Genomic DNA, 13,325 nt, shown 5'->3' on the forward strand with positions numbered 1-13,325 from the left:
AAAGATGACAGAGAACAAGGAGAGTGTGATTTTTAGAAGGAAAGAAAGTGGAGTTTTAAAAATGAGGGTCCAATCAACATGAAGGAGTTTGGGTGACACATACCTGTAACAGAGAATTAGTATCCTGGATGACAGACCGAGGACTTGAAAAGGTCTCAGGAGCATGGAAATGAGAATTAAATCTCACTGTTACTTGCTAGGGATATATGCAAAATCCTAACTTTGATTCAGAAAATCAAATGCGGAAGAATCAGAAGCAGGTGACCTGGTTGAATCGCATTCTTGGAGTTTGTTGGTACTCTGGAAGTTCAACATAAATGAACACTAGGGCCTGAATGCCCAGGTAGGCAACTCAGAATGGTAATTAAAATATCCAGTCTGGATACATCATGGGTACAGTTTGGGGCCGTGTCCTTCAAGAGGCAAAATTGAAAACCTGTACCATATAGAGAGAATGACAAGCAGAATGAGGAAGGGTCTGGAAGTCAAGGTGATGTTCACTTGGAGAGGGGTTAAGGGAAGACAGGAGGGACACGGGAAGCCACCACTTTCTGCTGAAGAGACTGTCATCGGTGTAGCCTGACTTATTGAAGGGCAAAACTACAGAAGTAATAGACTGAGGAAATCCAACCCACTCTGAGAAAGGGTTTTTCTGCAATTTGGCCTTGGTGTTCAAGTGCGTCTTTGACTTTGCTCTGTTTCTCGTATTCTTTTATAATGGGGATGGAGGGAGAGTTTGGAGTTCTAATTTTGCCCTCATTTTGTTAACAGAAAACAGGGTGGCATTGACTATTCAAGACTTTTTATTAACGGAGGGGATTCAGATAGCAGCTTTGCCACCTGTATTCATCCAAATTAGAGCTTTAAAAATCCCACTTTTCAGATGATCTGTGGTATTTTCCTTGTGGTATTTATGTTTCTTATTCCTTGTTGGTACAAAAGATGGCCTCAGAGGCCTCTTCTTATCATTAAAATGTTTTCTAGAAGGTTGATTGTTTGCTTAAAAATTTGAGAGCATTGGTTGAAATATATGTTGCAGATATTTCTCCCATTGAATTATATGAGTCTTATAGGAAGTATTAAAAAGATAAGCATTCCTAAGAATTAAAATATGCTTCAGCAGCTGTGATGAAAGATCTTTCAAATAAACATTTAAATAAGGAGAGAAGGACAAGCCATCCTAGAGTGATACTAAGTCTCAGTCTCCTCCACCCTCAATAACAAGTCATTTTTCTTACATAGTCTCTTGATACTCTACTTCTCCATTTAATCCAACAATTTAGTCTACCGCCTTGCTTCAACCTATCATCCTATAGGAGGGCTATTGAAATAGAGTCCTATTTTGGTCTCTCTTCCCCTTTGCCCTTTTGCACACTACCATCAAAGTATATTTTCTAACGTTCTTCTTTCATAATGCCTCTCTTGTGCTCAAAATCCCACTTGGTCCACATGCTAGGATGATAAAAAAAATCCCACCTCCTTGGGCTGGTGTAGGATCCTCCCAATTCTGCCAATTGTGTTTTCCCTCATTCATTGTCCCTCGCCCCTGGAATGCTTAACTCCTCCCTGAGTTGGCCCTTCTTTTCTCTTTTTAAGTATATTTTACTGATTACGGTATTACAGTTGTCCCATTCTTTTCCACTTTGTTCCCCTCCACCCAGCACCACCCTTCCCACCAGCATCCCCCCCTCCTTAGTTCATGTCCACGGGTCTTACATATAAGTTCTTTGGCTCCTCCGTTTCCCATACTATTCTTAACCTCCCCCTGCCTATTTTGTACCTACCAATTATGCTTCTTATTCCCTGTACCTTTTCCCCAGTCTCTCCTCTCCACCTCCCCACTGATAACCCTCCATGTGATCTGTATTTCTGTGATTCTCTTCCTGTTCTAGTTGTTTGCTTAGTTTGTTTTTGGTTTTGTTTTTTGAGGTTCGATGTTGATCGTTGTAAGTTCATTGTCCTTTCACTGTTCATATTTTTTATCTTCTTTTTCTTATATAAGTCCCTTTAACATTTCATATAATAAGGGCTTGATGATGATGAACTCCTTGAATTTGATCTTATCTGAAAAGCACTGTATCTGCCCTTTGGTTCTAAATGAAAGCTTTGTTGGATAGAGCAATCTTGAACGTAGGTCCTTGCTTCTCATGACTTGGAATCCTTCTTTCCAGCCTCTTCTTGCCTGTAAGGTTTCTTTTGAGAAAGAAGCTGATAGTTGGCCCCTGTTTTAAGGGAAAGGCTGAGATCCTGTTTCGGGAGCATCTGGAACACTCCAGAGACACTTGGTCCTTATAGATTTTGCATTGCTTATCTCTTGTTTCTATATGTTATTATGTACTTTCTATATTAACATGTCAAAGATTTGTATCTGGGCTACTGTCCTATACTGCAAGACAACCCCCCCCTTTGATATTCTTCTGCCCATTTTCCCAGGAATGTCCTGCACACAGTGTCTAGGTCAGTGGGATCCTGGTGGTCATCTCTATCTAGACTCATGGTATTTTCCAGTAAGAAAAGAGCAGAGGCTAATTTGAAAGCCTGGTTTTAGAAGTCAGAATGAAGAAAGTCAGCTTTTGCTGGGTGCTCTGGAAAGTCTATGGTGCAAAAAAATGTAAGGCATTTTTATTTCTCTGTCTCAATTTTTAAAACCAACTTCCCCATTTCTTATATCGAGTCTTATTTTTTGGTCTCTTCTAGAATCTACTTTTTTCCTTCAGTCTTCTGTCACCCCTAGGCACATGTCTTTAGTCATCTAGACTCTTTTCCTCTTTCAAATCATCTGAACTAGATAATTTATTTCATCGTCAAACCTTTTCTCTCTTCTCAATAATGTGATTTTCTTTTTATTTATCTATTCCTTAAACTTCATCTTATTCATTCATGTTTGCTTGATGAGTCAAGAGAGACTTCCTTTTCTCTTTCGTTTTTCCCTAAGTAGTTTGCTGCCAAGGACACGGTCGTGTTGTATACGGAACACACCTTGCAGTTGGGTTTCCACAAGAAGATAGCCTCTTTTTGGTTCTCATTGTCCTGGCCAGTTAGTCACAACTTCGAGTACATTTTTTGATGTCATCTGAATGGTTATTTGGAATTGAAGATAAGGTTTTATAGTAAATTACTTCAGAGCACTCGGGCTTGCAGTAAAATATTATGTATCACTTACTATATCACCTACTATTTACGTGCTCATTTAATCTTCATTTTTCATGGCTTTGAACTATCTGATAATCAATGTTTCATTTGTTTTCCCTTTACTGTCCTACTACCTGAATTTTTTGTATCTAAGGGAAAATGTGGCGGTCGCTTCTTCCCATGATATTGTCAACGGTATTGTCAGATATACACCAAGGGGCCTATTGTCATTTTTAAAAAATAAATAGATGCCTTTCCTAGCTATGTATTCACATCAACTCTTTCTCAAATAAAGTGGCAGTCTCTTTCCTTCTGATTAAAACAAGTTCTCATCTTCACAGTCCTCCTAATTTTTTGGACACACTGTTTATTCAGCATCATTATTGGGAGGGAAAAACTCGGAACAGTTGCCCAGATGTGGCTCTGCCTGTCCTGGGAGGAGGGAAATGAGGGACATAGAACTGAGATGAGTATTTTTCAGGTCAGTTCTTGGGTGGGTCTTCCCCGTGCCGGCAGCAACGCATGATGGGGACTACAAAGTCAAAACTTTCCTACAGGCCTCAAATACAAAAGTCACTAATGTGAAAAATGTTTTTTTTTAAGGCATGGTTTGAAACTGTGGTTTTATTTTTATTTATGAATCTTTCTCCCTTCCTGTACCTCCAGGGAGATATTGCATGTATATCATTTGAAGAGACTTTGGCTTTCTTTCCCTGAGTAGCCTGAATGGTCATTTGAAACGTGAGAGGCCTGAAGGTTAGTCTACATAGTGACATTTCATACACACCTGTCTTAGCTTGCTGTGTTTTGAGTAAATTGAAAGAAGAGTAATAATACTAATAGCAGCTTATATCTATTAAGAACTTAATGTATGCAAAGTAGTGTTGCAGCCATTTCATATAAATTACTTAATTCATTTTCACAATAATCCTATGATACACGCACTATTGTTATAATATCCATTTTCAGATACAGAAACTGAGACACAGAACTACTAAGTACTTTGCCCAGGGTATCTCAGATCCACCTGGGAAGCCATGATTAAAATTGGACTCAATTTCCCATTCCTTTAAGTCACTACTTAACAATAAAATTATAGTGATAGAAAAGACTATTCATATTTTGCTGGCAAAGATTGCTTGACAAGATAAGAGGACAGAATTGAGATTCCAGATTTAGTTAGTTTGATTTCTGGAGTCTCCCCATATGATGGTGAGGTCAGAAAATAGGATATTGCCCTGGCTGGTGTAGCTCAGTGGATTGAGCGCGGGCCTGTGAACCAGACGATTGCGGTTCAATTCCCAGTCAGGGCACATGCCTGGGTTGCAGGCCAGTTCCTTGCAGGCTAACTACCAGCAGGGGATGCACAAAAGGCAACCATACATGATGTTTCTCTCCCTCTCTCCTTCCCCTCTAAAGATAAATAAATAAATAAATAAATAAATAAAATCTTTAAAAAAAGAAAATAGGATATTTATTGGATGCACAAATTCCATGCCCCACTTCACTCCAGAACGCCAGAGCTTCAATGCAGGCAACTTGCCGATCCCGCAGAGAGGTGTAATTCTTTTATTGTAGTGAAAATACAGTGTCCCAAACACAACCTAATGGCAAGATATTAGGGAGGTCAGTAAGTGAGTTTGTTGTGAGAAAGGAGTTTTGAAGAAACAACGAAGCATTTCACTCTAAGCTCATGATAAGAAGATTATACTGAGTCTAGTGAGGTTATTATTATCCAGTCAAAATCATTCTTGAAACAGAGGAGTAGCCCTAGTATTTGCTTGTGGTATTTATCATTATTTCATAGATTTGAAAATATAAACCCCACATGGGTTCTGTGTTTCTCTTTAGAATCCTGTATATGTTAATGGCAGCTGCAATAAAGTGGGTAGTGTTCTGTTCACAGAAGAATGAACCGAAGGACAAGGTCATTCGTCTGAAGCAGAGAGGAGCAGAGAGGAGCAGAAACAGAGGAGTATAGCACTTGGGCTTTTAACATAGAATAGCCTTGATCTAAAGGAACCTAAACTTAGTGTTATAAATTATGTACTACAAAGGAACATGACTTTACTTCGGCACCTAAAGAATGAGAACATAGAACAATATTTCAAGCCAATACTTGAACGTCCTTCCATATCTTCTTTTGATGATCATGTCTACTGCTTAATATAACTCAGGCATTTTCCTGAAGCCAGGCCATCCTGCTCTCTTACAGGTGGGGGTCTGTAGGCTACGCTCGTCCCCTGAGGGTTCAATGGCTCCGCAGTGGCGGGCGAAACTCCCTTCTACGTCACTTATTACGTTACTTTTCCTTCACAGCAATCATGGAGGGAAAGAGACATTAAACAACTGGCCTGGAGCACGCAGCTAGTGAGGGGATTTGTATTCTAGCAGTTCTAGCCCTGCTGGAATACGAATCAATCTAGCAGATTGATAACACTTGTAATTGTTATCAATCTGCTCCTTTCAATCTGTTCCTTCGTTCTGGAGCAGTTTCAACGACAGCTAAGAGTGTCAAGAATAAACATGATCACACTACAGAGAAATAACAAAAATATTGTCTTATAATAAAAGTTCATTAAAGAGATCGCTTGTACCTTTTAGGTTAATACGGCAGGTGGCTTGCAGTAAGAGGGTTACGCCCTCCAGCTGGCTCCCTGGGCTTTATCAGTGCTAAACCACAGCTGGGTCACTTTTACAACCTGCTCTTAAGGGAGGGAACACATTTCAAACATATTTGAGCAGAGGAATTTAGGGATAAGTTTGATTGCCATTTGATAGAAAAGTCAGGGTCAGGACTGTGAGTCAGGAGGAGAGAAGTAAGCTGTAGGAGGTGGAGTCAGAGAGATTCCACCCTTGTGGTAGTGGAGAATAAGAGAGCTTTTGGCTTAACCAAAGGAAAGACATTTAAATAGTGAGTTTCAGGTAACTGGAAATTATCCAAGCCATTTTTTTTCTCCCAACTACCGTTTAGGTTCTGAGCAGTATACCAACTATGTAACATATAGTATCACGTTGAATCTTTGTAACAGTCCCACAAAGGGCATTGCAGTCATCCCATTTCACTCAGAGTGGCCAAGCAGCTTGCTTCGGGGCACGACTCGCAAGTGACAGAGCTGTTTGTGGAAGCTGAGTTTGTCTGGTGCCCAAGTCTAGCTACTTGACTTGGTTGCTTCCCTGTGTAGGAGGGATTCCCACACTGGGTATGAGGTAGTATAGATGAGTCTCTGGGATTACAAAGGAATCTATAATTACAAGAAAATTCAAGTTATCTGGGTAGCATCTTATGGGTTAATTATAGTTTAGTGAGCCTGCTTTCCCAAACAGAGCCAAGAGGTGGAGCCTCATGGAAGAGAGGAAGCGATCCATACATAGTGAAGTGCCCAAGGAAATCTTTCACTTTTTTCATCTCATTCACTCGCAGATCCAAGTTAACCTTGGATCTGATTCAGAGGGAGAACAGAGCCAAGATCATTGATAATAATACCGTGATGGGATAGACATCGAAGGGGGCCTGGGGAGCCTGGCCGACTTCTCCAGATGTGGAAGTGCCTTCAGCTCTATGCGCATGAGCACAACTCACAGATTGGGTCACGACAGTACCACAATTCTCATCATGTGCCTGACGTTCAGTAGCCACTTAAGAAATTTTACCTCTGCTCTCCTTCATTCTCTTTGAGTCCACACCTATTCTGAGACTTTCTTGAATTCTGCTGTTTCTGAATTCCATTATTTCTTGAGCAGAACTAACACACAAAAGAATCATTTTAATTTTATAATGTGCCAGGTATAAGAAAAAATACTGTATACTTATAGTGATCCTTTGATTCAGTTATTCACAGAAGAATGCCATACTTTTGAACACCTTTTACTCTTGATGTGTTTTTCAAGAAAATGTGCATTGACATGCAAAAAGGTGAGACTAGAATGTTGAATAAATAAATAACTTATATGCACTTTCTTATACCTCAAGCTGTTTGCTTTCCAGCAAGTAATCTGACTTGACATTTAGAAGCTTGGAACCTAGAAAGAGGCTCTATTACCCCGTTTTGTGTGTTTCTCCTGGTTAGTTTGACAGTGCACTCGGTGTAACTGAAGAAAGCTTTATTCCAGTGAACATCAACTTCACTTTCCATTGAACTATGACCTTAAAAAACCAATCTCTTCCCCTCCCCTGGGGAACCATGTGACTGACTGCCGAGTCAGCAAGCTGTTTTTCCTGAATCGAAGTTATTTCCTTTCCTACAAAGAAAAATTGCTGTTATCACTTCCAACCCCTTTGGCAATGGCCTTTTTCATGTCTTGTATATGCTTTTTTAAAAAAGTGACTGTCTCTTCCTTTTTGCTTATTTGCTCAAAAATTGTTTAGCCTAAAGAAAAATGTAGGGATATAAGCACATTTTATACGCTGTGGCAAAATCAGCATTTGCAGAGATTTCTGATCTGAGAGACAGCTTAAAGTTCTCTAAAACATCTATTTTAAGATACTTGTTTCAAACTCCTAAACATAAGAGAAACATTGTCTGGTTAAAGCCCACATCACCCAAGTCCTTCCTGATTTCTTTGTTGTTGTTGTTTTTTCAGTTTTTATTCTACATAGCCTTTCTCTAACCTTCAACACCGGAACTACTGGGGTCTGGTTTGATATTCCCTCTGCTTGGCTTTCCAGGCACCATTCCACCATGGCGATCTCTTCTCTGGATGACTTTTTCCTGCCCCTTCTTCACCAGCTCGTCTCCCACCTCTTTCAGTCCTTCAAATGTTCTGTCCTTCGCACCCTGCTTTTTCCCTGCATATTCCAACGGGACGTTCTCACACCCACTCGCCTAGCTCAAGCCTCATCTACTCGCTGAATATCCCCACACTCAGCCTAGACTTCTCTGCTGAACTCCAGCCCAGATACCCCCTGGGCAGCTCCTTCTAGATATTCCACACTCACCTCAAAATGAACACGTCAAAGTAAAGTGCACTCATCACCCTCTTCCCAGCTGAGCTCTTCCTGTGTCCCCTACCTCAGAGTGTTTTCATACACCCAGACGTCCAAACTTCAAAATCACTGAGCCACTCTCTTCTGGTAATTAAAGATTTCTTACACCCCTTCTCCTCCTTCTCTGTTGTTATGCACCTAGATCACGGGCTCACCAACTCACTCCTCAGATCATCACAACTGCTTCCCAGCCCCTTACTCTCCTGTCTCTCTTATATTGATGTCATAATTTATTATTAAAAGGACATTCTGTCTATCATTCTTTTGCTTTAAAACCTTGATAATTCCCCATTTCCTAGAAAAAACCTGACATTCTGAACTGAGGCCACCAAGTCAGCAGCAGTGTAGACCCAACAGGCTTTGCTAGACTCAGATCTCTTCCACCACACTCCCGCCACCCCACCCCACAGGCATACACGCCCTCTTCACCATTGTCTTTTTGTCTCACACATTCCATTACTATCTCTACTTGAAATGTTTTCCCCTATTTTCCTTTCCCCACCTAATGATAGATGCCATTCATTTTTTAGAGCCAGCTCAAATACTGCCTTTTTTTTTTTTAAAGTTGACCGTGACCTCTCCAGGAAAATATTCTCTCTTCTTTTGCTGCCTGTAGCCCCTCACCTTTATTCCTATAGACATTCAGGCTCATGAACTGTAGATATTACACAACAGGAGAGGACTTTTAAAGAGCAGGGGACATAGCTTCTTTTCATTAGAAGAGTCTATCATCCTGTCTGGCTTGTGATAAACATCGGGGGCTTGTTTGCTAAATAAATTGAATTAATGGGTAATAATGAGAAAATCTTAAGAATGCCCCTCCCCGATTCCAAATACTTCTCCTGAATGTCTATATGTTTATTCTATGTTTTCTTTCTCCTAAAGGGCTTTGTTGACTTTCAACCTCTTGTAAGCTATTTGCGGGACTCCTGGGTCTGGCAACTAGGACCCAAAGCACGAACAGAGAAAGAAAATTTCAATACCTGAATTGACAGTCACTGGAGTCAGAGCCAACATTTCCTAAGAGGCGACAGACATGCAGCTACTACTAGCTTCCATCCTTCAGGTTATAACTGGGAGCAAGACAGAGTTATGTCTTGCAGCAAAGAAGCAGCAAATTCCAGAGTTACGGCAATGTAGTAGTGTGTGAGAGATGGAGGTGATTCCCTCCCTTTTACATGGGGAATGGCAATGGGGGTGCCTAGTCTTTCTTTCTGAACCCCTCCCTGGGAGAGTCATTCACAAGACTGCTGTATAATGTAGTCCCCCACTGGGCATTTGCTGAAGAAAATGGTTTCTGAGTTTTCCTGGATCTCATAGGTTCCTGGGAGATCAGTCTTCAAGAGAGAGGGGCTACAAGGGGATGGTGTGCACTCACTCAGTTTAATGGCCAAGATGGGAGGTACCTGTGAGTGAGGTGGACAGCACTTCAAATTCAGGTGAGCTTGTTCAATTCCTACTCTGAGGCAGTGTCCCCACACACTGTAGATGCAAGCGGCTATGGAGGACACAAGCAGGAGCTAAGGGCTTAAAGGGGTTGAGAAGCATTTCCCAAACCACTATGGTGCGAAGGACTCAAACGTCCAGTTCCCAGAGAGAGTCAGAAGCAGGAGGCCCCGCTCAGCGACGGCATCAATGGCCAGGACGTGCTCATTGAGAGAGAGGTAGTGGCAGTACCTGTTAGCATGACACCCTTCCCTGCCCTGCCCACCTGCAGCTCAGAACCCTGGAAGAGGGGTTCTAGGAGGGGAATGCAAGGTGGGAGTGTCCCCTGGGTTAGACCCCAATCAGGCAGAGTGCCAGCTTATGCTTGTGCTGGGTCAAGTGGAGGAGGACAGACAGTGAGGATGAACTTGTGTTGATCGCTGGCTGGCCAGACGCTTCCTATCTGGAAACAACTGGAAGACCCTGGAGCTGCCTCAGACTCCCTAAAGAAATCTACTACCTGACAAAGAATTCAGAGTTGGTAGAGTACAAATGGGAAGAACGATTTAGAAAGAAAAGCTTCAAATGTCTTACTGAGTTAACACCACTTAATCAGGCACATTTGTAAACCCATTTAAATTCATAGAAATTGTAAAAGAACAAATTTCAACTCCACATTACTATCAAAGCAAATCTTTCCTTACTGATTTATCCCTGAATCCAAGAGAAAACATTGTCGTTATATCTCTAGTGACCCCTCTGCAGACCAGAGCATTGTTGGGGGTCCCGGTGGGAGACACACAGGAAGGCCACCTTGTTTGATCCAAAATATTGTTCTCACTCATAGTATAAGGGTAAAACTAAGATGCATGGCAGCTCCTACTCAGACAACAGTTTAGAATGAGCACCTAACCATTTGCTGGGTGATCTGGAACTTTCTGGAACCACTGAGAACACTGCTGATCAACATAGTAGGAGGTAAATGTCTGTAAGTCACCCACATTCTTAAAAAATAGCTTATTTGCTTGTTCTTCTCTCAGGGGCAGAAATGTAAAATATTCCTTGATGTTATAGAGTATGAAGAGTGATTCTCCCAAAATTATTCGGAGAAGACAAGGCCAATCTTGAACTATTTATATCTAATTTTCTCAATTGTTGTACCTCCATTTATATATTCAAATTATTTTGCTTATTCCAGCCCTCTATTAGTCTCAGTCTATTTTCTGGACAATTTCTTGGTTTCTCAGACTATTTTACCGTAATCTGTCTGAAAATCTGAGGCATGCCATTATAATGGAATTCCTTGGGCCATATAAAATTAGTCCTTAAGGTGATCATATTGGCCAGACACCAGGTCAGAGAGATCTCTGATTTTTAACTTCTTCCTTCCAAGATGCCTCTTTTCTTCTTGAACCCCCCATCTTCCATCCATAACCCCATTATTTGTCTCTTCTCCTGGACTCAGTTTCCCTGCATGTCAGCATTACCTTTAGCGGCCCTTGTGGAAGCCAGTATTTACTACTTCTGGGGGCACCCTTGACCATGACATATAGGCAATCGTCATAGAATATACAAGAGACACCAATAATTGTCCAACTTTAGCTCCAGAAAGTTCTACGCATACAGTTTTGCTGATGCTGGAAGAAACCAGGTAATGAGAGGTGGCGAGCGCGAGAATTACCTAAAATGTTAATAGTCACTGAATCCATCACTAAACAGTGGTGCGTTTTAATGGACTGTAGAACTTCAAAAAACCCAACATGAAGAAGAGCAGAGAAAATTGCTAATGATAAGCAGTGAGTTTGGCCTCCTTACCTTCTTTCCCCTCAGTTTTCAAACAGGTCCAAGTCATGTGAAAACCAGAGTTACTAAGCACATAAGTCACCTGGGCAGTATCAATACACCTTATATGGTAAGTGTGGGTACATTTAACTGAGGTTGCTATAAAGACTTTTTATGCCCTGGAAGTCCCGCTTTAAATATCCAATTCCATCAAAGACTTTGGGGTCACACCGTACAACATGAGACACCATTACGCGGTGATGGAAGTGATCATGGAACACTGTCACGCCTGGCAGGCTGCTGGCAACTTGTACAAATATCTAAGGCTTTTTCCCATTTTGCTTTAAAATATAACATGAAGGCTTTGCATTGGAATCAGAGCTATAAAAGCTGCTAGCATCTGTAAATATTCCATCTTTCAGGTGCTCCCTGGTCCCAGAAATGACAAGCAGAGGCTGTTGACTAAATTTCAGAAATCACCCCTGCACAGGGGAAACCACCCATGTCTTTATCATAACAGCTCCCCCTGCTGCTTCAAAGTCAAGGCCGCACGACTGGTTGCCGTTTTCCTTTCAACTTTTCAGGGACTCTGGAAACATGGCTGGAAAACATTATCCTCAACTGAACCGGAGCCAGGAAAGTCTCAGGAGAGAGCTCTTTCCTGACATAAAATTAAACCTGGCTTCAGCATATCTTGGGGGGGCGAGGGGGGGAAGAAAACTTACTGTTGATGCTTCTTGGCTTGGCTTTCTTTCTGTTCCTAAAGAAACATTATTTTAAAAATCTATAACAAAACCTGTCATCTGCCAAGTCAGCCCAAGTCTTCCCAGCCTCCCGCAGCTCAGGTTTCTCCATTTTGCCCTGTTCTGTTGTCTTACTCTGCTTCAAATTTGCAAAATTTATTCACAGATAGATAGATGCCTTTCACTTACCTGCGGGAGAAGTAGAGGCTGCCTCTCTCCCTCCTGTAGAAAGGAACCTGGTGCCGAAAGTCCCACAGAGTCCCAGGCCCTGGAGCACTCGGCATGTGGTGGTCGAGCTGCCAGGCCACAGAGTGACCAAGCCTCCAGGTGGCCTGTTTTTTTTTCAGCCTTGCACAACTTCAGAAGTGGTTCTGGAGCAACTGGCCCCAGGCTCTGTATCTGCAGGTCCAACTGGATGCACTGGTATTTCGAGCGGAAAAGCTGGACGCTGCGGTTGGAGGAGGCCTTTGCCTCTTCTGTGCTTGCAGTAGATGGTATGGTGAAGATTATTGTGTGACCTGATGCCACTGCCAAGTAAGTGCCAGGTTATTTATTCACCCAAGAGACAGCTGTTGTTAGAATCATTGCGTTTAAGAGCAAACTGAATTGCCTTCATCAATTCTGTGGTGGGTGAAAGGTACCTTTATCTCAAGATGAGCCCAGGCATACTTACCAAACCAGTACTAGTTTGGGGTGATGGCTTTCTCCTTTATGTTCCCATCAAAAAACCATGAGTTTGAAACTTTTTGTCCCTGAGTGCACGAGGACAACCATAAGTGAACTGACCCCCCTGAGGAGTTTTGTAGGGTGAAGAATGCTCAGAAGAGGCCCCGGACACTAAGACACTTGCCTGTGTGATCTGGTTTCAGACCTGCTCTGAACTGCCTTCCTCGCTTGAAAATACCTCCTTCAACGGGCTTACAGAAGAGACTTGTCTTGGGAGGTTAAGGTATTCACTATCTAAGGCATTCATTGTAAAATGTAAACATTTCAGAACAGGAGACTGAAGTACCATTCTGCAGTGAGTTGCATTTTTAGAGGGAACAGCTAGCTAGGCAGTTACCTGGCCAGGCCCCGAGGATTAGTGACTGGGGGCATGGTTCTTTGAGGACAGTGGGTTGAAGCAGAAGGTTGGGCAGAGGCAGTGGGAGCAGCTGGGAGGGATTCCTCAGGGTCGCCAGTGAGGAGACGTGGGCATCTGGGGTGCAGATGGAGAGTTCTGCGTCTGGAGTTTGGATCGTGGGATGCCAATGGTG

At 42.1% G+C, this 13,325-nt stretch overlaps 1 protein-coding gene across 1 annotated transcript in view; it reads right to left on the reverse strand.

Annotated features, from left to right (window-relative positions):
• The window catches only part of DAB2 (DAB adaptor protein 2), a 169,286-nt gene extending 156,732 nt beyond the window's left edge, over window positions 1–12,554 (reverse strand). Inside the window, exon 1 of the mRNA XM_037063223.1 lies at window positions 12,259–12,554. The gene's annotated coding sequence lies outside the window, so the exon portion shown is untranslated. The remainder of the gene's footprint in view (window positions 1–12,258) is intronic.
• Window positions 12,555–13,325: the final 771 nt, after the last annotated feature.

The sequence above is a fragment of the Sturnira hondurensis genome, unplaced genomic scaffold (genome assembly GCF_014824575.4).
Source record: "Sturnira hondurensis isolate 20B ecotype Veracruz unplaced genomic scaffold, ASM1482457v3 Scaffold0014384, whole genome shotgun sequence".
NCBI lineage: Eukaryota > Metazoa > Chordata > Mammalia > Chiroptera > Phyllostomidae > Sturnira > Sturnira hondurensis.